Source organism: Plecotus auritus (assembly GCF_963455305.1).
Source record: "Plecotus auritus genome assembly, chromosome: 5".
NCBI classification, from domain to species: Eukaryota; Metazoa; Chordata; class Mammalia; order Chiroptera; family Vespertilionidae; genus Plecotus; species Plecotus auritus.
This window is the reverse complement of record NC_137776.1, coordinates 78,278,736-78,304,193: the sequence shown is the minus strand read 5'-3', so window position 1 is coordinate 78,304,193 and position 25,458 is coordinate 78,278,736.

Sequence of the window (25,458 nt, the reverse complement as noted above, 5' to 3'; positions counted from 1 at the left end):
TTATTTATTTACTTTTTATTAAAATATAATTTTATTGATTTCAAAGAGAAAGGAAGAAGGAGAGAGAGATAGGAACATCAATGATGGGAGTTGTGGATAACCCTAAACCTGGGCATGTACCCCCAAATGGAGAATCGAACCATGATCTCCTGGTTCACAGGTCCACGGTCAAGCCACACCGGCCAGGCTGTTGCTAACCTTTTAAACACTAACATAGAAGATGAGTTTCCTTCCAGCAGCATTTGAAAGTAGAGAATTGTACTTAACCTAAATAAATTTGGTGCATCTCATTATGAAAAAAAGAAAAAAGAAAGAAAATGCACCACCTAAGAATATGAATACATTTTTATAGTTGCTTTGAGATTCAGAGTGAATTTTTTAATACTTAATTTCCTATGCTGTTTTCTTCTTTTCCACAGAAATAACTCTGCAAGTTCAGAGTTTATTTTTTAACTATTTTTTTTTCAAAATCAGTAAGAAAAAATTACCATATCTCTCAGCTATATAAAACAGTTTTACAGTTTAGCACTTGAAAAACAACCCCCATCAATCACTAGCAGCAACTGAGGCACTTTATGCACCAAACAACGTAAGCTGAAATTGAAACATCCTTGATTGGTGACAAAACAATTTTTGCCTTTCTAGTTTCTGGCATGTCTTCTCATCAATAGGTTGTTAATTCTAGGGTAATGTCGATCTTGTGGCCCTATTTAAAAAGACTTAGGGGATGAGTGATGGGAAAATCCTACCCAATTATTTAAAAGTATGATATAACTACACATGTTTTCCTACAAATACTTACTGCCTCAGGAAAACTCCTTAAGGACATTATTATTTTTCTAGCACTTTTACAAAAGAAATATTTAGCAATCTGATTAAATACAGGTTGAATCTGCTAAGTAATAAAATCACACTTTGGAATGAAATAAAGTTTGTTTATTTCTTACAAGTTGGCAGTGTATTAACATTCAATCAGTTATATTCTCCTCCCTCCACCCTCCCCCATAAAAGATATGTCAGTGTTCTTCTGTACATGCCTATTACTTTCTGCCAAAATGGTTCATTCTGCCTAGTAGCTAGAACCCAAGATATTTTTGTGGGAAAACATGCTGAGACAGCATTATAAAATTTTATTGTTAATAGATAGAAATATGCAGTGTAATAAAAGATTAACTACATAAAATAAATTTAATTTTCATCTAGATTCTAATGTGTGTATATGTTTTTATTAACACGTGCTTTACATTTTTTTAAATTTTTCAATTACAGTTTACATTCAATATTATATTAGTTCCAGGTTTAGAGTTTAGACATTTATGTAACTTACCAAGTGATCCCCATTGATCCCCCTGATAAATCTAGCACCCACATAGTTGTTACAAGACTATTGACTGCCCTATGTTGTACTTTACATTCCCATTAACACACATTTTATATCTCCTCGTATAACAAAAGGAATAATATTTTAGGCACTTTTCTAAAGCCATTGAACTATTACCTCTCATTCTCCTAATGGAAGAGCTGTCAATTTCATAGCCAACAATACCAGAGAAATACCAGGATAGAGAAAGAAGAGGGTTAAATAGCAGACTTGTATCTATTTGTTTATTGATACATTCAACAAATATTTGTAAGCATTTTCTCTGTGCTAGGCAGTGGGCTGGATGCCGATATACTGTGGTGTATAAACAAAACTTACAGTCTAAGGAATAGTTCCTGATTCTAGGAAGCTCCATGTTAACTCAAGAAGATCATTCTCCCCAACTTCTCCTAGATCTGAAGAGATTCTTAGACATGTGAAATAAATCCCACTTCCTCTCTCTCTGTGACCTATCTATATATATAAAAGCCTAAGTGACCATCTGACCATTTGACCATCTGACTGGTAGCTATAATGCACACTAACTACCAGGGGGGCAGACGCTCAATGCAGGAGCTGCCAAGCTGCGGTGACTTGGCAGCTGTGGTTCTTGGGTGACGCACCTGAAACCAGAGAGGAGGGAGCCCAATTCCAGGATGCATCACCCCAGAACTGCCCTCTCACAATCTGGGACCCCTCGGGGGATGTCAGAGAGCCAGTTTTGGCCCGATCCCCGCAGGCCAGGCCAAGGGACCCCACCAGTGCACAAATCCATGCACCGGGCTTCTAGTTCAATGTAACAAACTTACCAGTTCTTTCCCAACAAAAAAGTGAACCAAAGATACAAATTACAAAACCATGATCTAATTGTGGAGTTTCTTGTAGGTGGTAGTTTTCATTAGATTTTGCAATAAATTATAAAGGTCGTGTTAAAAAAAATTAAATAGCTTATAAATGTGAGCTCTCAGCATATATTAAATATTATTTATTAGAATGTTAATAATTTATTAGTTTTTAAATTAATTAACAAATCGCCAAAACCGGTTTGGCTCAGTGGATAGAGCGTCGGCCTGCGGACTGAAGGGTCCCGGGTTCGATTCCGGTCAAGGGCATGTACCTTGGTTGCGGGCACATCCCCAGTGGGAGGTGTGCAGGAGGCAGCTGATCAATGTTTCTCTCTCATCGATGTTTCTAACTCTCTATCCCTCTCCCTTCCTCTCTGTAAAATACCAATAAAATATATTTAAAAAAAATCTCTAAATTAATTAACAAATCACTTTACACAATTAAGTCTAATTCATGCAGATAAATTTCAGAGGGAGAATGCTGTAAAATCCTCTCTCTCTTTTAGTTAAAAAAGAAAACAAAACAAAACAAAAACACAGCATGCTGGCTGGATAGCTCAGTTGGTTAGAGCCTCCATCGTCCTGATACACCAAGATTGGGGATTTGATTCTAGGTCAGGGCACTTACAAGAGGCAATCATTGAATGCATAAATAACTGGAACAACAAATCAGTGTGTCTCTTTGTCTTTCTTTCTCTCTCTCTCCCTTCCTTGTCACCTTGCCCTTAGGCATAGCTTAATTATTGAGCAGGGAGGGAGATTTGCATAACATGTTCATGTTTTGAGCAATAGGAACACTTAGGGCTCAGGAAACACTCAGTAAGCAGGTTGTAAGGTGAGAAATACAGGGGTTCCTAGAGTGGCTTCAAGTTAGTTTGGGAGACACTCCACAGGTAACTCTGATAGTCCTCTTTCCACATCACTGAGTTGAGAGCTGCTGCATTGGGTCCTTAGCTCCTTGAGGACAAGGTAATGTCTCATTCACCTCCACATGCTACTGTCCATAGAGTACCCGACACAGAATGTCATGGACTCAATGTTTGTGTCCTGACAAAATTCATATGTTGAAGCTCTACCCCCCAGTGTGGCTATATTTAGAATAAGAAAGTAATTAAAGTTAAATGAGAGCATAAGGCTAGAACCCTGACCCAAGAGGATTAGTGTCCTTATAAGAAGAGACAACATGCCCTAGCTGGTTTGGCTCAGTGGATAGAGCATCGGCCTATGGACTGAAGGGTCCCAGGTTCGATTCTGGTCAAGGGCATGTACCTTGGTTGCGGGCACATCTCCAGTCGGGGGTGTGCAGGAGGCAGCTGATCGATGTTTCTCTCTCATCGATGTTTCTAACTCTCTGTTCCTCTCCCTTCCTCTCTGTAAAAAATCCATAAAATATATATTAAAAAAAAAGAAAAAGAAAAGAAGAGACAACAGACAGGTCATTTCTCTCTGTGCAAGCACTGAGGAAAGACCACATAAGGACACAATGAGAAGGGGGCTTTCTGCAAGGCAGGAAGTGAGCTCAGCTCTCACCAAAAAACAAATCAGCTGGCACCTTGACCTTGGACTTCCCAGCCTCCAGAACTGTGAGAAGTTAATTTCTGTTGTTTTAAATACCTAATCTATAGTATTTTGTTATGGCATGTCTGAGTGAACTAACACACAAAGTTGTCAGATAAACAAATAATTTCTTCAAAAAATTCCAGGCTTTCTCATTCAAACATTTTTGAACACCTGCTGTGTCAGGTACTATGGCAGTCAAAGTGTTATGTAATGAAAGAGAACTGTCATTACTTATTTCTGCATCTATAAAATGGGAACAATATTAACACTTTCTTAGGGCTATGAGAAATAAATGAGATAAGCAGACCTTAGCTCAGTGCTTACACGTAGGAACCACTCTATCATTTGTTGTCATTATATCTCAAGGTGTCATACCACAGATAAAGACTACAAACTTTTTTCTCTTTTTGTTGACATAGATATAAGAAATGTTCCTACCCTACCTGGTTTGGCTCAGTGGATAGAGCATTACCTTACGGACTGAAGGGTCCCAAGTTCTACTCCAATCAGGGGCACATCCAGTCAGGGGCTCGATCCCCAGTGGGGGGGTGTGCAGAAGGCAGTCGATCAATGATTCTCATCATTGATGTTTCTATCTCTTTCTCCCTCTCTCTTCCTCTCTGAAATCAATAAAAATGTATAAAAAAAAAAGAAGAAGAAGAAGAAATGTTCCTCACCCCACCTGCCATTTTCACGAGTATATTCCTTGTATTGCCTTGGGAAACAAGGTTGGGCAAGAAGAGACTTATAACCAAAACTTAAGGAGGCACCCATTCACAGGGTCATGTAAGTGAAACCCTGTACCTGTAAGACACAGGAAATGAGCACCTCCTTAAATTTTGTACTGTAGTTGTCTCTTTACCTTCCGGCCTTGCTGGGGAATCTTCTTTATGAGGATGAATTATTTCACAACTATGGGAAGTAACCTTCTTTAAGAAGTGTGGGAGGCTGTTCCCATTTGATAAGGAAAAGAGATATAATAAGATCATTTGGATTTTGAGCATTTAAGAGGAAACTGATTATACTGTGCTGAATAGTATCTCCCCCCCACCCCAAATTTATTTCTATCAGAAATATATGAAGGTTGCTTTATTTGGAAACAAGATCTTTGCAGATGTAATCAAATTAAGGTGAGTTCATAATGAATCAGGGTAGGCCCTAAATCTAATATGACTACTGTCTTTATAAGTTTAGACATAGAGACATAGACACACAGGGAAGAAAGTCATGTGAAGATGGAGGCAGAGATTGGAGTGATGCATCTATAAGCCAAGGCATGCCCGGGATTGTCAGAAACTTCAGAAGCTACCAGAGGCAAGAACACATTCTTCCCTAGAGCCTTAAGGTGGCATAGGCCTAAGGACACCTTGATTTCAGACTTCCAGCCTCCGTGGCTGTTAGGAAATATATTTCTCTTGTTTAAAACCACCTAGTTTGGGCTGTTTAGTCCTGAGAAACTAAAATAATTCTCAGTTGCTAGATATGAATCCCTGGGAAAGAAGGAAGAGAGTAGCCCGAATGTGTGAGGTGTAGGACAAAATCAGGCATGACCCAGTGTCTGTGGGGCCTCCTATTTCCCATGAGGGAGCTAACATGTGAATTGAAAGACAAAGCACTAAGATGTGAAACCCTGACAGCCAAGAGTGGGCAGGTGTGACTGAACATTGTACTGTGTCAGTGTGTCACCCTTCTTCGAAGACACATGAAAGTCCCTGGAGGAATCTCAGCATCATTGTCAGGAGAGTGAAAGAGCATCTTCTGACATCTCAGTAGGGCCAGTGCCCATCAGGGCCAACCTGAACCAGCAAAGTCCAATGGAAACAGTGTTTGTCTCTCTGTGTGAGTGTGAAAGCTAAATTGGCCTTCTTCTCCTCTTTGGGCTAATTATACTTGTGGAGGTCCTGGCAGTTTTAAAATGGGTGGGCCTAAGACAAACTTGAAGCATGAGAAGGAGGAACCAGGGAGGTTTTGCAGAGGTGACACTCACACTGAAAAGCAAATATGAGTCAGCCACGAGAAGAATGGATGGAGAGCATTTCAAGCAGAGGGGCTCACAAAACTGAGTGCTTTGACCTGATAAAGAGATGGCACATTGGACATCTGAAAATAATTGAGAAAGATCAGAGCAAAGACTAAATGTAGGAGTTCTAAGACAGGAGGTGGGAAAGTAAATGTCTGTATGTGGAAATCTGGGCATGTGGTAAAGACAATGGGGATGGAGAAAAAATATTAAATCCTAAAACCAGGACCACCATGGAAGTAACTGAAACTTACAATACATTAAATGCAAAAGATTGTTGATTTTATTAGTACTAGTATACCACACTACAAATACATTATTGCTGGTGGTCTTAATATAGCATCTAGAAGGGTTCAGGAATCTGGAGAAGCACTGTGTATAAATTAAATAAGAGTCCAGAGACGAAACATAATTTTGGAAGGCATTTGGGGAGCCAGAGGAGCTTGGCTGAAGAAACCAAGTTCTCTCTTGTCTCGGGACCCCTTGCTTTTTATTAACACAAATTGTTCTAAGGCAAGGTAGATATACACTTCAAAGGCCAGGGTTTGGTATACAGAATCCATTGTCAGATTGTCAGGTTTGGGAGAAACTGCCTTCGGCTGTTCAGGTGTTTGGCCAGCAGGAGGCAATAACATGTAGATTAAGATGCCCTCAGCTGTCTGGCAGCAAGCAATCATCTTATGCATCCTTTTCAGGTTTGGGGAAATGCCCTCAGCCATTTCCAGATGATTCAGCCCTGCTGACATGCTGGAATTGGCTTCTGGCAATTATGAATTAATTAGATGTAAAGAGCTAGCCTAGGAATTATGTAAGCATTTTAAACCATGTTTCTATGGACATGATGATCCTGAATTCCAAACAACCAACCTATAAAGAAGCCCAATCCATTCTAAAAAACAAACTAACTGTAGTAGTGACTTGGCATACTCTACAATGGCCTTAAAACTTGGGTGGGGATACAATTCAACATAAATTATCCCTGCTACCAATACATTCTGAATTGTTGATAAGCAAAATCTTCACTTTTCTTTCATGTTTACATGCTATTTTTTTTTTAATCCTTACCTGAGGCTATGTGTTTCTTTGATTTTTTAGAGAGAGTGGAAGGGAGGTAAGGGGGAGGGAGAGAGAGAGAAAGAGAGAGAGAAAAACATTCATGTGAGAGAGACACATTGATTGGTTGCCTCCTGCATGCATCCTCACCGGGCCAGGGATGGAGCCTGTAACCAAGATATGTGCCCTTGACCCTTTGGTGTGGGGGCCGAGACTCTAACCACTAAGTAAGCAAAACCAGTTAGGGCTCACACACTATTTTGTATTGAGCTAGCCAGAAATGCCACAATAGATCTGAAGAAAAAAAAAATTGAGCCAGAGACCAGAACCAAAGTACAGTTAGAAACATTCCCTTCTACCCCTGAGCTGTGCTAAAGCTGGGAGGGAACTAGACAGAGAACCTCTTTCAGCCCCTTGATAGTTCCTTGGAAAGACTTCAGAGACAGTTGTGTTCTCACAGAAAAACCCACCATCTTGGCTTAGCATGAGGGAAGCTGCAAGCCTGTGTTCCTAGACTGACGACGAAGATTGAGTGAGGGTGACAGCGGCCTTCCTTGAATTTGCTTCCTGTCCATGAATCAAATCCTCTTAGAGGTAAGACTCTCATCACCAGGCAGCCCCGGGAAGGGACATGACTGATAGAGTTCACATTATAATATCTGGTACCTCTCCTGCCTCAGGGAAGGAAACATAAAATAAAGATGCTGCACCCTGAAATGCTCAAATATGTTCTTCCGAATTCAGGGACTTAAATTATTCATCGACTGGGGTATTTCTTTTTTTGAAGGAGAAAAAGTAGCCTAATCTTCCTGTCAAAAAATAAAATATCAGTCTTCACGTGCAAATTCACCCTCAGAACACAGCATAATCTCATATTATAACTAATTTGGTAAAATGCGAAAATGTATGCAAAACAAGGTCACCAAAAGGAAAAGAAAACAACTGAGTACAAGAAAATAGCTCACAGCAAATGACATTTGGAATGAAAGATAGAAAACCCACACTATTTTATTCTATACTTAAGTAGAAGGAGCAGAAATGCACCAGAGACATTTGCTAATCAATACACATTACCCCAAGGGCACCCAGCACAACTGTAATCATACAAACAAAACTCAAGGAAATGGAACATTTAAATTAGAAGTACTTTTAACAACAAAATGGCACAAGGGAAAAAAAGGCTCAGGTTCTTTTTTATCATGGAATTCTTAACATAAGCGTTATTTTTTCACAGCCAGTTTTTTGCTAAGCAACATGAGGCGAGGGGAAGAACAAGAATATATCGTAGGTCTTTCCTGTCACTGTAGCCTTCATAATTACCACCATTCAACATGATACCATGGCTTGTAAGAAAATCTTCCCGGCATCCATTGAAGTGGACACTAATTGGAAAGTTTAGTGAACAGAAAAAGGCTGTGAACAATATATATGTCAACATGCTATACCCAATCCTGACGTTACGTGACAAGGAGGAAAAAAATGCTTCAACACAGTCTCTGCGTTCAGCTGTGTATTGTGAAACCACTATGTGAGTGGACACCCACAGCTTGTGGCAAGATAGCAATCAGCCCTAACTGGTTTGGCTCAGTGGATAGAGCATCAGCCTGCGGACTCAAGGGTCCCAGGTTTGATTCTGATCAAGGGCATGTGCCTTGGTTGGGGCACATCCCCAGTGGGGGGTGGGCAGGAGGCAGCTGATTGATGTTTCTCTCTCATCAATGTTTCAAACTCTCTATCCCTTTCCCTTCCTCTCTGCAAAAAATCAATAAAATATATTTTTTTTAAAAAGATACCAATCAAAGCTGGAAACTCCACCAGAATCAATCTGCTCCCCACATGGTTCTGCAGGGGACCATCTGGGTGTCCAGCACTGAAGCAGGGGCTCTGCTGGCAGCTGAGGAGGCAATGGCAAGACAACATTGAAAGCACAGCTCTGAAGTCAGATGATCGAGGATTTCAACCTGGCACCACCATGGCTGAGAAAGGTCACCTTGGCAGAGTTTCACCTTTCAAATTTGTCATCTGTAAAACTGGGAGAGTGATAAGAATATCATAAGCTATTGTGAGAAACAATTTACTTATTTATTTTAAAATATATTTTCATTGATTTCAGAGAGGGAGAGAGAGATAGAAAAGTCAAACATGAGAGAGAATCATTGATCGGCTGCCTTCTGCATGCCCCCTACTGGGGATTGAGCCCATAACCCGGGCATGTGCCCTGACCAAGAAACAAACTGGTGACCTCCACTGATTCACACCGGGCTGGGCCTGAGAAACAATTTAGATGATGTATATATAACACAGCACCTGCCACATAGTAAGTGTTGCCTTAATAATAGCTAGAACTCAGTGAGGGGTTACCACATATCATTACAAAAACTTTTGTCTCTCAATATATTGTTACCGATTTGGGTTACTGGCTGGGACTTCAGTTCTTCTCCTCGAGACAGAACAGATTTTAAGGTCAATGAAATGAAAGTAAAGCAAAGCGGGATTTATTGAAGTACACTCCAAGTGAGTAGAGCGCCAGCTGAGAGAGACAATGGCCCTGAACTCCTGGGTTATATGGTTTAAAAGAGGTATTTTTCGGGGTTGGAGACATCCATCTTCATTCAGGGATTATTGACAAAAAAGGGTTACATAAATTTATTTATTCTGCGTATGTCCTTAGTCATAATGCATGCAGAAAAACTCGGCGGGTAGGTGGGGTGTCAAAACCGCAATGTAAATTTTATTATAATTAGTCCAGGGCCCTAGTGAGGTCTCACTGAGGTCATGTGGATTTCCTTTGCGCTTGCACCAAGAATGGGCTGGTTCTGAACCTGCTCACTGGCGGTCTGCTGGGCTGCCCCAAGAGAGGTGGGCTAAAGGCAATGTCAGTGCGACTTCTGTTCAGGACCCAGGACAGGCCCCTCCCCAGCTGCTCATATCTAACTTGATATTATGATAATCTCAGCTTTACAGAGGAAAAAGATAAGTAACATGCCTAAGGTCACATGGCTGTTTAGTGTTGAACTGGTATTTAAACCTAGATATGCTGGTACCAGTCTATACATACTGTTTCTCATTCATTTTATTGAATAAACTAGAGGCCCAGGGCACGAAATTTGTGCATGGGAGGGGAGGTGTCCCTAAGCCCAGCCTGCACCTTCTCCAATCTGGGACCCCTCGAGGGATGTCCGACTGTCCATTTAAGCCCGATCCCACCAGGATCAGGCTTAAATGGGCAGTCGGACATCCATCTTAAAATCCAGGACTGCTGGCTCCAAACCACTGGCCTGCCTGCCTGGCTGATTGCCCCTAATCGCTTCTGCCTGCCAGCCTGATCACCCCCTAACCACTCCTCTGCTAGCCTGATCGATGCCTAACTGCTCCCCCGCTGGCCCAATTGCCCCTAACTGCCCTCCCCTGCAGGCCTGGTCACCCCCAACTGTCCTCCTCTGCAGGCCTGGTTGGCCCTAACTGCCCTCCCCTGTAGGCCTGATTGCCCCAACTGCCCTCCCTTGCAGGCCTGGTCCCTCCCAACTGCCCTCCCCTGCTGGCCTGATAGACTACATCTGCCCTCCCCTGCCGGCCATCTTGTGGTGGCCATCTTGTGTCCACATGGGGGTGGCCATCTTGTGATGGTCAATTTGCATATTACTCTTTTATTAGATAGGATAAAAGAAGGAATAAATGAATAAATAAATGGCAATTATTTTTTTAATTCTTTGAGATTTGATAATCTAATTCCACTGGATCCACTATGAATAGGAGTTCAGTGAGGTACAAAATGAGTACAGAGAAGGCATATTATGGAAGCAAATGTTTTTTCAAAGAGTGTTGATAGAATGTGTGCATATCAAAAAAACAAAATAAGATGCATTTATTATTGTACTATTAATGGACACTGATGTAGCTTTCCAATTTGGGACTCTCATGAATAATGCTACTATGAATAGTCTTGCACATATATTTTAATGCACATGTTTGCCCATATCTGTTGGGTATTTATACACAAGTGTAATTGCTGGCTCAGAGGGTATGTATATACTCAGCTTTAATTGATACCTTCCCATTTTTCAAAGCAATTATATAAATTCTGCTTTTTTGCCAGGGATTATAAAAATTCTATCTGTTGCATGTCTCTCCCAACACTGCTATTGTTTAAAGTTTTAAATGTTAGCCATCCTAGTGGGTGTATAGTGGTATTTTTGTGAGGTTTGAGTTTTCAGTTACTTAGTCACTAATAAGACTTAGTACCTCTTCGTGGTTTATTTGCCATTTGCAGATTCTCTTTCATTAAGTACCTGTTAAAGTCTTTTGCCCATTTTTCTACTAGGTTACTTATTTTTTCTTATTATTTTATAGGAGTTTATGATATATTTTGTACTACTCCTCTGTCAGATAAATGTATTGCATATATCTTTTCTACTCTGTAGTATGCATTTATATTTTTAAATTTTAATGCAATCTGATTTATTAGTACATTGCATTTTAGTTAATAAATTTTTGTGTATTCCTTTGGTTGTTTTATCTTTCTTCCACATTTACTAGTAGCCTAATGTCCCACATAGAATGAACTTTGTACATATATGTAAAGGGGTCAACATTCCATTTTTCCCCATATGAATATCCAATTGACCCAGCACCATTTATTGAAAAGACCATCCTTCCCCACTGCACTACAGCATTATCTTCCTCATTAATCAGAGGACTATATACTGGGTCAGGCAAAAGTAGGTTTATAGTTGTTTATATGGTAAGTAATACAATAATAAATTAATAAATAATAATACAAAAATAAAGTATGTGTTTCACATACAACCATAAACCTATTTTTGCCCCACTCTGAATGTGTAAGTCTATTTCTGGAATCTCTAGGTCCATACTTACCTTGTGTTATCATAGATATCTTGACATGATGTGAAAGATAGATTGGTAAGGACCAGAGAAAGGAAGTGAGAAGACCAATTTAGATGAATGATGATAAGGGTCTACTTCTTGATATTAGAAATAAAAAGACAGATCTAAGGCTGTAACAAAAGTTGAGTCAGAAGACTAAAACCTAATTGGATGTAGGGAGGAAAGGCAAGGGAGAAGTCAAAGATAACTGGCAGTTTGAGGCCTGGATAACTGACAGATTGTGAGATCATTCATTGAAATAGGAACGAGATCATCAAGAGCTGGTTTGAAAAATGAGAGAGGGGAAATGAGTTTAAAAGACAATAACTGAAATCTCAAGGATTTAAGAACCATAGCTACAAGTGTCCAGCAGGCAGCTAAGAATGGTGGGCTGGGATTTACAGTAAAGAGACAGGGCTAGAGTCAGAGAATTGGGATTCTGTGTATATTGACATGTCCTGGATTAGACAGAAATGCTTTCAAAGGGAGAATGCATGAAGAGAGGATAGGGGAAGGAAGGAAGTAGAAGACCAAGTTAGAAAGAGATCAAAAAGTAGAAAAAGACAGAGGAAGGAGAGAAAGAGGAAGAAGGGAAAGAGCAAGGAGGGAGGAAGATAAAAGATTTTAAATTGTGGTTCGTAAAGAGAGCTAGTCCTATCTTTATTCTAATATTGAATCCATGCATTGCTCAAGCATTCCACTAGAAATTATCTTGATAGGTCATTACTGTGGCAGAGACTTTGACTATACCACCCTTCCTGACTTGCTGTTCTGTGCCTACTGCTGTCTCCTTCCCAGCAGAGAACTGGGGCCTGCCAGGGGAATATACTGTGGCCACTGGATTTCTTGTCAATGCATGTGCATTTGAAGTGAGAGCAGGTTGGTGGGTACTGATTCCTTACATTATTAGAGTACTCTTCTGAAGAGAAATTAATGCATAAACTGACCAACTTGAGAATCAGGGAAAAGTGTATTGCACATTGTAATCCTATATAATAAAAGCTTCATATGCTAAGTGTCTGGTCGTCTAGTCGTCCGTTCAACCAATCAAAGCATAATATGCTAATGGACGCTCAACCACTCTCTATGACATGCACTGACCACCAGGGGGCATACAGTCAACCGGTAAGTTAGTTTGCTGCTAGGGTCCAGCAGGTTGGGACTGAGCAAGATGGACCAGACATGTCCTGGAGCCCTCCCACAGTCCCTCCCCAGCTGGCCAACCTCCTGCATCCCTCCCTGGCCCTGGTCGTGCACTGGTGGGATCCCTCATCCTGGCCTGTGCCCTCTGGCAATCCGGGACCCCTCGGGGGGAGTCAGAGAGCTGGTTTCAGACCAATCCCGCAGGCCAGGCCGAGGGACCCCACTGGTGCACGAGTTCATGCACTGAGCCTCTAGTAAAAATCATAGATAATGCCCTATTTCCTAATTGCATTCAAGAATTTTTATTAAATTGCATTTCCTATTACATTTAGTAAAATTTTTAGAATATTGATGATTAACAAATAAAGAATATTAAATGTTCCTGATGGCCTGTAGACAAAATTAATTTACACCTTGGAAGCCAGATGAGGTGTTAACTATATTCAGGTTGCACTTCAGAGGTTTGAAAGGTAATTGTTTTACATTCCCAGAGCTAAAAAGGGATTTCTGAAAATAGGCTATCAAAGAAACAATAAAACATTTGAATTGTTGTTTGCTTAAAATTCCCTTCCATTCTGTCATTTAACTAACACTAGGCAAAGTACTTCAAACCCAATAGATAATGGTGAAAAGAAACATTTTTCAGAAAGTTCTACCATCACTGATTAGTTTTGTGCCAATCATTTTTTTGCTTTAACAAAATTTAGAGAAATTAGAAAATGGAAAAAAAATCTATCTATATCTATATCTATATCTATATCTATATCTATATCTATATCTATATCTATATCTTATCATCTTGATAGACCCTCAGTATAAATTTGAAGATCTGAGCCATATTCAGTGGTCATGTCCATTCCTCTGTTATCTATCTGACCCTTTGGGGAAAATAAGCTAAAAGTGAAAAGTGGAAGAATCTTCTTGAATAGTTTATATTAAAAAAGACATTCCTTACTTGCTTACTTGGACAATGAGGGGCAGATTTAAATTAACAAAGAAGTCCCAGAGCACATTTATCTCTCATCTCCATTTTGTTAAGAATATTAAGGTCCAGGCTGGGTAGCTCAGTTGGTTAGATCATCATCCTCATATGCTATGGTTGAAGGTCTATCCCAAGTCAGGGCATATACAAGAATCAACAAATGAATGCATAAATAAGTGGAACAACAAATAGATGTTTCTCTCTCCCTTCCCTCTCAATAAATACATTTTGAAAAGAATATTAATGAGTGGACATCAAGTTAACTTACAGTGACACACATCCACACGTCTACTTGTCCAGAGGCACTGTATCATGACTGGTAGCCTGATTGCCAGAGCAATGGTCTTGTGACAGTTATTATGGTACCCAACAGCCAAAACACATCTAGATAGTTTTCAGACAAGAAACAAAAAGACAACTGGATGCATAGTCATGCACTCTGCCCTCAAGGAACTTGTATTAAATAACATTAAATGGAAAAGAAAAAAACAACAACCACAGATAGTTTTCAGAGGAAAGAAAAGGACAAACAAACTGGATTGCATCAATCAAAATTATCATACAAAAACAAGATAAAATAATTTGGCCAAATGAACAAACCCAGAATTATTTTTATACTGAAATTTTCATAATTCCTCTGGTCATAAGAAAGATTTTTCACTCCTGAGACGTCAAATGTCATGTGTTAGCAACTTTGCATTCTTGAAATAATATAAGTGGTAAAGATCAAATATACCCAACCTCTGCTTGTTTTCCACAAATAGTAACTGTAAAACATTTGCGTGTGAAGAAGGGTGGTTTATGATATGTACTTAATCCATTTTCTGTATTTAGTTATCTTGATTAATAAAAGTCAAATATATTCAAGTAGATATTTCAGACTTCAGAAGTTAATTTGTTAAAAGAAATAAGAACTAACTTTTTAATATAAACAGCAGAAACTAAGAGAGACTTTGGGAAAGTATCTCAAAATATTGATTTTCCAACCAAGAAATGAATCCTAAAAAAAAAAAATCACAGCCCAATTAGTGACACTCATGACTTTATAAAGTCTTCCTTTATGTTTTGAGGAGTCCAACAACTTGAGTTGGATGAAAAAATAAAATGCAGAGGTTGAATGCACTGTGTACTTGAACATTGTGTAAATTCACAGTGCTGAGGCCCACATGTGTTTCCCTGAGAACTTTTCAATAAAGTCCTTAACATGTACTGCAGCTCCAAATAGGTGCTAACATCACAAATTCTAAAGCCTTGCATCTCTTTTTGTGACTAGGTATACTGAAATTAGTGCTACGCTTCTTGAATAAAACGCCAAGGTGATACACAGAAATGTCACCCAGTTTTCTTGGCTCAGGAAACAGAGCTGAAGCTGTGTCTGTTGTGTTTCTGGGTAGCAATTTCTTAAGAAAGCACCGGAATACCTTCTAGTCAAAGACAGGAAAAGTCACCGCAGGGGCTGCTTTGCAGAGCCTTCCACCTTACTCATCCCTTTGACTTGCAAGACCCCCATCTTAATCCCTAACATTGCTTACTAAACTTTCCCCCCAAATGGAATGCACCCCACTTGAATTTTTTCCAATCCCATTAATTTATTAGAGAGCTGATATGAAATTGAAAGACCTTTGTAAGTTGATGATGATGATGATAATAATGGCCAACATGTATTACACACTTACCATGTGTCCAGCACAGCAATCACCCTTTACCTATGTCATTTCATGTAATCCTCACACATCTTATGAGGTAGAATCTATATTTCAACATCTGAAAGAGGCCATCAGCACACTATGATTTTTAAAATATATACAAACTAGAGGCCCAATGCATGAAATTCATGAAAGGGGCTCAGCCCTCGCAGCCCCTCACAGCCCCTCGCAGCCTTGGTCTTCCCTCATAGCCCCAGCTTCGTCTGGAAGGTCATCTGGAAGGATGTCCAGAAGGTCGTTCAGCTGTTAGGTCTAATTAGCATATTAGCTCTTTATTATATAGGATGTGAAAACAAAATGATGCCGAAGAAATTATGAGGTAATGTTTTCTTGCGAGAGGATAATCAAGATGGCAGCATAGGTAAACACCTATACTTGCTGTCTCTCACAACCACATCAAAATTACAACTAAAAGGCAGAACACCTACAACCCAGAACTGCGGGAAAGCTGGCTGAGTGGAAGTTCCACAACTAGAGAGGTGAAGAAAGTGCATTGAGACTGGTAAGAGGTGTGGAGGGGCAGAAAGTGCTGGCACATTGATGTGCTGCTCTTTTAATCAGGATGGAGATACAAGCTCCTGCTTGCTCTGAACTCCAGTTCCAGGAGAGACTCTGGGGGACTCAGACACATATGGGGAGAAACTGGACTCTCTGGCATTGGGATAGGAACACGAGGGCAGCTTTCTCTCAGAAGTGCTCACAACGATCATTCTTCCTGCGTGCGGGTGCAGGACATGGAGACACAAGGACCTCTCCAGTACAGGGCTGACTTGCAGCCATTGCTATTGGCTCCACTCTGGTGATTCCCAGAGCCCCACCCCACCAATTTACAACCCCACCCAAGCTGTGCGCATCGGCTTTTGCATATGAATGGCCTGTCCTTTCTCAGCCTAAAACCCGTCAAACTGCAGCTGGGTCAGAGACCCCCAGAGCTTCCAAAAGAAGGTCCAAAGCCCAGCAACAGCAGCAGGCCTTGCTTCACAGCTGGGTCTCATCTGGGCACTTCCAAACCCCATACAAAGAGGAGGAATCTGCAGATCTCTCTGTAGCTCCTGCTGGGTGACCCCAGACAGTGGCTGACCTTGCACCTCTTTGGAGATCCAAGAGCCAGTGTACCCAGTGGTCAATGTGAGACCATATCAGATTATAACTCAAGACACACTCAAGGGGCAGACTCAGTGAGCACCAAAGCCCCACTGAAGCAAGTCCTGCCCCATAAGGGTGTCTCCTGTGATCTTCCAGTGTAGACACAGCTGGTCTACACAGCTAATTGGCCTGGAGGTCAATTACTCCCAGTGATACCAATAGCAACTAAGGGTAACTACAACAAGACTGGGCACACAGCCCACAAAGGGGTGCACCAAGAGCGTCCACCTCAGGTGATTGGGGAGGCTGAGCCACTGAGCCCTATAAGACACCTATCACACAAGGCCACACTATCAACTCAAGGAGACTTAGCAGCTACCCAGTACATAGAAACAAACACAGGGAAGCAACCAAAATGCAGAGACAAAGAAACAAGTTAAAAATGAAAGAAATGGATGAAAGCAAAATACAGGATATAGAGTTCAAAACCACGGTTATAAGGTTATTCAAGAATCTTCTAGAAACTTCTGAGAAATTTAGTGAGACCTTAGAGGATATGGAAAAGGACCAATCAGAAATTAAGCATACACTGACTGAAATAAAGAATAATATACAACAGAGATTCAATAGCAGACTAGAGGATCCCAAGGATCAAATAAAAGATTTGAAATATGAAGAAGCAAAAAACACCCAACCGGAAAAGCAAAAAGCAAAAAGAATCCAAAAATATGAAAGTAGTGTAAGGAGCCTCTGGGATAACTTCAAGCATACCAACATCTGAATTATGGGGGTGCCAGAAGAAGAGAGAGAGCAAGATATTGAAAACCTATTTGAAGAAATAATGACAGAAGACTTCCCCTACCCGGTGAAAGAAATAGACTTACAAGTCCAGGAAGTGCACAGAACCCCAAACAAGAGGAATCCAAAGAGGACCACACCAAGACACATCATAATTAAAATGCCAAGGGCAAAAGACAAAGAGAGAATCTTAAAAGCAGCAAGAGAAAAGCAGTTAGTTACCTACAAGGGAGTACCCAAACGACTGTCAGCTGAGTTCTCAACAGAAACTATGCAGGCCAAAAGGGAGTGGCAAGAAATATTCAAAGTGATGAATAGCAAGAACCTACAAGCAAGATTACTCTACCCAGCAAAGCTATCATTTAGAATTGAAGGTCAGATAAAGAGCTTCACAGACAAGTAAAAGCTAAAGGAGTTCATCACCACCAAACCAGTATTATATGAAATGCTGAAGCGTATTCTTTAAGAAGAGGAAGAAGAAGAAAAAGATAAAGATAAAAAACTATGAACAACAAAGTGACAGCAAATACATATCTATTAACAAGTGAATCTAAAAATCAAATGAATAAAAAATCTGATGAACAGAACAAACTGGCGAATGTAATAGAATTAGGGGAACGGAAAGTGAGCAGACTGACAATTCTTGGGGGAAAGGGGTTGTGGGGGGTGCGGGAAGAGATTGGACAAAGAGCTTATACCTATGGACGAGGTCAGTGGTGGGGGGTAAGGCCTGGAGTGGGGTGGGAACCGGGTGGAGCGGAGCTATGGGGGGGGGGGGACATCTGTAATAACCTAAACAATAAGATTTAAAAATTTTTCTTAAAAAAAATATAGACCTAGAGACATAGAAACATCAAATAGACTGTCAAAACTCAGAGGGAAGGCAGGGGAGGGTGGAGTGGGGGAAGAGATCAACCAATAAACTCATATGCATATATGCATAACCCAAGGACACAGACAGTGGATGATGAAGGCTTGAGGGGAAGGGGGGAGGGAGGGAGGAGGGGGAAGAGGAAAATGGGGGGAAAAGGGCATATTTAATACTTTCAACAATAAAGATCTATTTAAAAAAAGAAAAAAATGTTTTCTTGCCACTTCCAGTTTGTATATATACTTGTTGAAAGCACTTTTGTATAATAGCAGCCTCTCATTGCTTTTTTTCAATACAATTGGCTCTCTGTATCTGCGGATTTTGAAAAGAGTTTTCCATCTGTGGTTGGGAATCCAAGGATGCCAAGGCTGACTGTATGAATTGTTCTACATCATTTCACATATGGGACCTGATATCCACAGGTGTTCTACAACCCAGCGCTTGACAATACCAAGGGACAACTTTATTCCAAGGGATTCAGAATTCCTCCTGCTTTCAGTTGCATGATTTTGTGTGTGATAAGCAATCCTTTGGCTGACCTCAGTAACAAAATGAACACAGTTTCAGCTACCTGTGGATATCTTCCTTTCTTGGATATCTTTTTTTTTTTTTTTTAAATATATTTTATTGATTTTTTACAGAGAGGAAGGGAGAGGAATAAAGAGTTAGAAACATCGATGAGAGAGAAACATTGATCAGCTGCCTCCTGCACACCCCCTACTGGGGACGTGCCCGCAAACAAGGTACATGCCCTTGACCGGAATCGAACCTGGGACCTTTCAGTCCGCAGGCTGACGCTCTATACAGAGCCAAACCGGTTTTGGCCCTTTCTTGGATATCTTAAAGCACATGTTTCTTTGCAAAAAAAATAAATATCTTGGCATGATGATCATTCCTCTAATGATGAATATTTGCTTTAGAAATAAGGCCCACTGCTCTGTTTCCGTGTAAGCAATAACTTTTTGTCTTAAAGTCAAATGCATTGTGTAATCTTTCTGAAGACAATTTAAATGGCAAATTAACTCAGCATGTGCAGTAACATCAATGCCCATAACTCAAGTAAAGTGATGACATTGGGAACAGCAATGACCAAGAGTGTGTGTGCTTATATATATGTGAGTGTGTGCATGCACCCATGCCCATGCTCAGGGAACATCAGCTATTTCTCAGCTGCCACACAGCCAATGGCAATCATAAAGTGCCATTCATTATATGAGTCATCTCAATTTCTGAGATGTGAACATGTAAAATGCTATTTCTTGTAATCTATAAAATATAGCATGTTGAAAACATTATATAATTGTTAAGAAGCCAAGACAGAATTGTTACTCAGGAAATCTGACTCCAGGCCACGTTCTCTTAATTACTACATTACACTAGTCTTGGGAAATCAAGGAAAATAAATCCATGCCCTTATCTTAACTTTGCCATAATGAACTGAAGTTGGAACTCAATATAAGTTTCACCTTAGGTCTGTGCATTTAATTTCAAACCTTTGCTGCTGCGTCTTCTGTTTTTATTAAACAGTAACACCAGTCTCAGTACCCTGTATAAAGAGGTGATGGTTTCTGACTGGAGAGTTTATGATTTAAATTAGACAGGAAAAACTGGGAAAATGAGATGACAAAAGATCGTGAGAAGCTGCTGTTGGTTTCAATTCACTTCATTTTCATGGTGCCAGTTTTCTTAATGCTTCCTCAATTTCACACTTCCTTTTTTTCCCTTTTTTTTATTAAGGTATTACATGTGTACATATCTTCCCATTGCCCCTCCCCACTCCCATACATGCCCTCACCCCCCAATGCCTTGTGTCCATTGGTTATGCTTATATGCATGCATACAAGTCCTTTCGGTTGATCTCTTATCTCCCCCACCTCTCCCTGTCGTCTCTTTCTCTCCCAATTATTTTTAAGGTGGGTCAAGCAGGGAATATGTTCCTTTCACTGCAAGTGAAGAACCTGAGTATGCCCATATTCAGACAGCTAGCAAGGCAGTAGTAGCACTCAGATTAGCCCTAAATTTGGAACACATCTATGTTCAAAAAAATTATAATCTTGTTGCTACACTTAACAATTGGATAGGGAGCATTTGAGATTTTGCTCCCTGGTATATGTTGTTTGGCTCAGTAAAGTCATAAAAATTCTCTACAAGTTTGGAAAAAATAACAATTGGATGAGTATAATAATCTTATCTGATCACACAAACTCTCCTGCAAGAGGAGAATTTGACCAAGCACCAGATTTCAATTCAAGTACTAAAATCTAGAATTTAGTGACAACTTGCCAAGGTGAAATCATTAAGAGCATGTACTCTGGAGCCATCCTGTCTTGGTCCATATCCTGGCTCTGTCACTAACCAGTTCTGCAAGCTTGGTCAAATTACTTAACTTCTCTGTGCCACAGTTTCTTTATCTATTAGTTAGGGATTATAATAGCAATGGAAATTCTGGGTATAAAGAAAATCAAAGGCTACAATTCTATCAATAAGATTGTATATAGACTAGAAGGTATAGTCTTTAAAATAGACAGAAACTTAGAAATGATGAGTAAAGATATTTGGGGAAAAGAGAAAGCACTCTTTATTGTTATATAAATTTGAATTGACTACCAGTTCACCTTCAGTTTTTATATATGTTATTATTCATCTATACTTATCTAATCTTTCTAGTGGCCCTCACAGGGTTATCAATTCCCAGTCCAGGTGCTTTGCTCACTGAATAATACTCCTGTTTAAATTTCTAGAAACATTTTCACATATCATTTCCATAGTCCCAGTACAATTTGTTTATGTGCCTTGACAAGAACATCTGATAAACACAGGCTTTCTTCCCGAAGCCACACTGACTTCTTGGTTTTTTTGTGAGCACACTCAAGAGACTTACTAAGTACATGAATGCCCATTGAATTTGTACTTTCACCTTTTTCTCTTTTAGTAACACAGATAGTTACCAGCTCTTTTCAGGATTGTTAAAAAGCATGTCCACATGAAGATACTAGTATGGCAAAGTAATTTCTCATTCGTGGCAGTATTAGAGAGCTCCAAAGGGTAATGGGGAAGAAATATAGTACAGCTGTTGTGAAATATCTTAATTCAGCAAAAAGTCTGTTTCCCAGTAGAAAAACCTCCACTTAATATATATCGCATAGGCATGTAACTACTGCTACTGCACAACACATTCTTCACATTAATGCAGGAGAGAAGGGTGGTGAATAATGTCAAACATCAGAAGATAATAAATAATGCATTTGTTTGTGATGGTCTGCCATAACTATAGCTTGTCTTTCATATTTCCCTTCTTTGGGCTTTCAATCCCAAATGTTTCCCTCACCTCCACACATACTAGCAAGGGTGAGCTCATGACCCAGGTGGCTACAATCAGAGGACCCATCCCCAGGCCACAGTGAGTCAGGGCTAGGCACGCACATGCATATGACCCAGTTCAGGTCAGTTTCTTCTTGGGTACATTGTACTTCAACTAAAAGGAAGGATTCTTTTTTCTTTCTGTTGCAGTGTTGGAAGAATACAAGCTAGGAAACATGCTTGTGGCCATATTTCCCACCTTTGGGAAACCTACTTGTATATAAGAGAATAAGATGCAAAGTGAAACAAAATCAGAAATGAGAGCATGTTACATCTCCAAAGTGAGCCATTCACCTCTTACCCTATCTTGTGCCTTATGGGGGGCCATTCCCCTGAAATACCATGTGAACAGTGCCCTCTGGAGGTGTGCCACAGAGTTGTCTTAGTGGAGAGAAAAAACCATCCAAGTGACTTGGAATGGTATTTCTTCCAAGAAGCTCCTAGGGCTTGTCCGTCAGGCCTGTGAAATACCCAATATCCTGTTCAGTTTCATCAGCCAGTTAACTTCATTTACCTTCTTAGCTAGTTTGAGTTGAGTTCTATCATTTGCAACTGAAAGAGTCCTGAATAATAAAAACTTTCTATAACTGAGCAAAATGTGTTTATATAGATAATTGCATTTCACACAGAGAATGTGCCTATTTAATGGATGAGGGAACAAAGAGTTTAAGGATTTGCCTGCCATTATGGTGGAGTAGATTTTATTTTTAAGTAGAAAGGAAAAGGGAATTATACCTAGGTCTCTTCCATGCGGATTGAGCAAGTGTTCCTCCAGGGTATACTATATCACATTTATTTGTTTCCTAATTCAGGCTTGGATTTGGGAGAAGACCATTCCTGATCCTCATCCACCCACTGGCAATTTTGACTAAGTACTCATCATTGTTCCTACCTCTGCTGAGGGTCAAATACCTGAAGAGAAGCTTACTGTTGAACCCTAACCATATTTATCAATGCTTTTTTAGTAGTTCACATTTATTAAATACTTACCATGCACCAAGCACTGTTCCAACCACTGCATTTGTGTTAACACATTATATTCTCAATAAATATTTGTAAGGTAGGTGTTGCAACTGTCCTTGTTTTATGCATGAGGAAACAGAAGCACAGAGATGAGAGACTATGCGACTTTCCTTGGTTACAAGCTAATAAGTGGCTAAGTGTGGATTCAAATGGGGAAAATGACACTCCATCATCACCCTTTGCCTAGATGCTTATGACTTGGTTTCCAGGTGTTCTGCCTTAGACTCTTTTTTAAAAAAAAAATGTTTTTATTTACTTTAGAGAGAGAAAGGGAGAGGGAGAAAGAGATAGAAACATCAATGATGAGAGAGAATCATTGATCTACTGCCTCCCATTCACCCCCTACTGGGAAGCCCGCAACCTGGGCATGTGCCCTGACCAGGAATCAAACCGTGATCTCCTGGTTTATGGGTTGCCACCCAACCACTGAGCAACACTGGCCAGGCAAGCCTTAGACTCTTGAATACATCTATATCATCTGTGCACCTGGGTGCCTGCCCTTTTTAATGCCTACTCTCATACCTTGAATCTGTAGTTACTGTTGTATGACCTCTGTAGCCTATGTGCCATGGGAATTGATTGTTCCTCCTTGTTCAACCTACCTTGGCTTCATCTTCATACAGGGGTCCTCAAACTTTTTAAACAGGGGGCCAGTTCACTGTCCCTCAGACCGTTGGAGGGCCGGACTATAGTTTAAAAAAAAAAACTATGAACAAATTCCTATGCGCACTGCGGGCCCGGGACAAGTCGGCTGCTAAGCAGGACAGGCAGTGGCACCCGGCGGGCCGGATAAATGTCCTCGGCGGGCCGCATGTGGCCTGCGGGCCGTAGTTTGAGGATGCCTGAATTGTGACTACAGGTAAACTAATGCTCATTGAGCCTACTCAGATACTATTTGCAATAAAGTTATCACAGAAGCTGACAAAAGAAGGATGGGTCAAACAGAAGCTGAGCCCATAGTGAACTAACATTTCCTGCAGGAAGTTCCTGGAGGACCTACTGTCTCTAATACAGGGGCTGGCAAAAGTAGGTTTATAGTTGTGAGTACACGAAACAGAGTTTAATCTTATGTTATTATTTTTTTACTATATTTTATTGATTTTTTACAGAGAGGAAGGGAGAGAGATAGAGAGTTAGAAACATTGATGAGAGAGAAACATCGATCAGCTGCCTCCTGCACACCCCCTATTGGGGATGTGCCCACAACCAAGGTACATGCCCTTGACCAGAATCGAACCTGGGACCCTTGAGTCTGCAGGCCGACGCTCTATCCACTGAGCCAAACTGGTTAGGGTTAATCTTGTGTTATTATTTCTTTCTTTATTAATTATTGTATTGTTTATTATTATTAACCTACTTTTGCCTACCCTTGCATTTGCCTTCCCAACCTTTATTTTTTTAAAATCTCTGTTGGCCTTTTATATGAAGTACCACCTGAGATAAATTATTCTCCTCTTGAGAATTCTGGATCTACTTTCATTCATATTTACTAAAAGGGTTTGCATTATATTTGCAAGGAGTTCAAACATCAAAGATAAGTTTTGGCAAACTTAAAATACATCAGAAGAACAGCAGGTGCTGACGGAAGAAAGCGGAAACTGGAAAAGTGGGCTTTGAGGTTCATCAAAGGGTACAAACATTCAGTCATAAGATGAATATGTTCTGAGGATCTAATGTACAGCACGGTGACTATAGTTAATACTACTGTGCTGTGTACTTGAATAGATCTTAAATGTTCTCAACAAAAAAATAAAAAGATGACTATATGAGGTGATAGATGTGTTAATTAATTTGATTGTGGAAATAATTTCACAACACATGTATATTGAATCATCATATTGTTCACTTTAGCTATATTACAAATTTATTTGTTTAAAAAAGAAAAGGAAAGGAAAGGAAAACTAGGCTTTGAGACAGAACAGGCAGAACCACAAATCAAGGCAACTCAGAAATTCAACTGACTCTGGGTCCAAATGCTGCAAAGACTGAGATTCATTTTCACAAAGATGGCTGCAGACCCCAGCTGCTCTCCAGGACAGTTGCCCTCCATGTAAAAACTCACTCAGCTTCTTTTGATCGCCAGAAAGTAAAGTTTTCTGGAGTCTTTTTGCTAAACCTATTTGCTCATTATTAAACTTTAACAAATTTATCTCTGTTTGAAAACTGTCATTAGCCCTTAGAAACGCAGCTGCCTCCCCTCATAGTTCTCCCTTCCTCACTACTCTTCCCTCACATATTCACATGTGTCATTTCCTCCTCCACATTTTGGAAACTCCCAACTCAGATGTCCATCAACTGCTTAGTTACCTTGACTACTGCCACCTTCTTCTCTGCCAGTTCTCCTTTGTCACCTATTCAAGTATTTAAAAACCCTCTGCCAAGATATTCTATCCAAGCTAAGACCAAGACAGCTATATCTCCCCACCCACCTCTAACTTTCCTCTCCTCCCTGACTTCAGTTTCTATCATCAAATATATTGCAATACATTGAGAATACCAATGAATCTTAAATCTATTATAATTATATTTTTAAGTACTATGTTGTGGTGAAACATGGCCTTTAGGGAGAGTTCAGTAGAAGGAGGTAAATTCTTAGACTTGACAATTTAGAAAGTATTTAATCCAGTGGATCCCAAACATGACTGGTCATTGTAATCATCTAGAAAATTTAAAAATAAAATACCTCAAGGTTACTGATTCTGCCTGGTCAGCGAGGATCAGTGGTTGAGAGTTAACCTATGAACCAGGAGGTCACGGTTCAATTCCC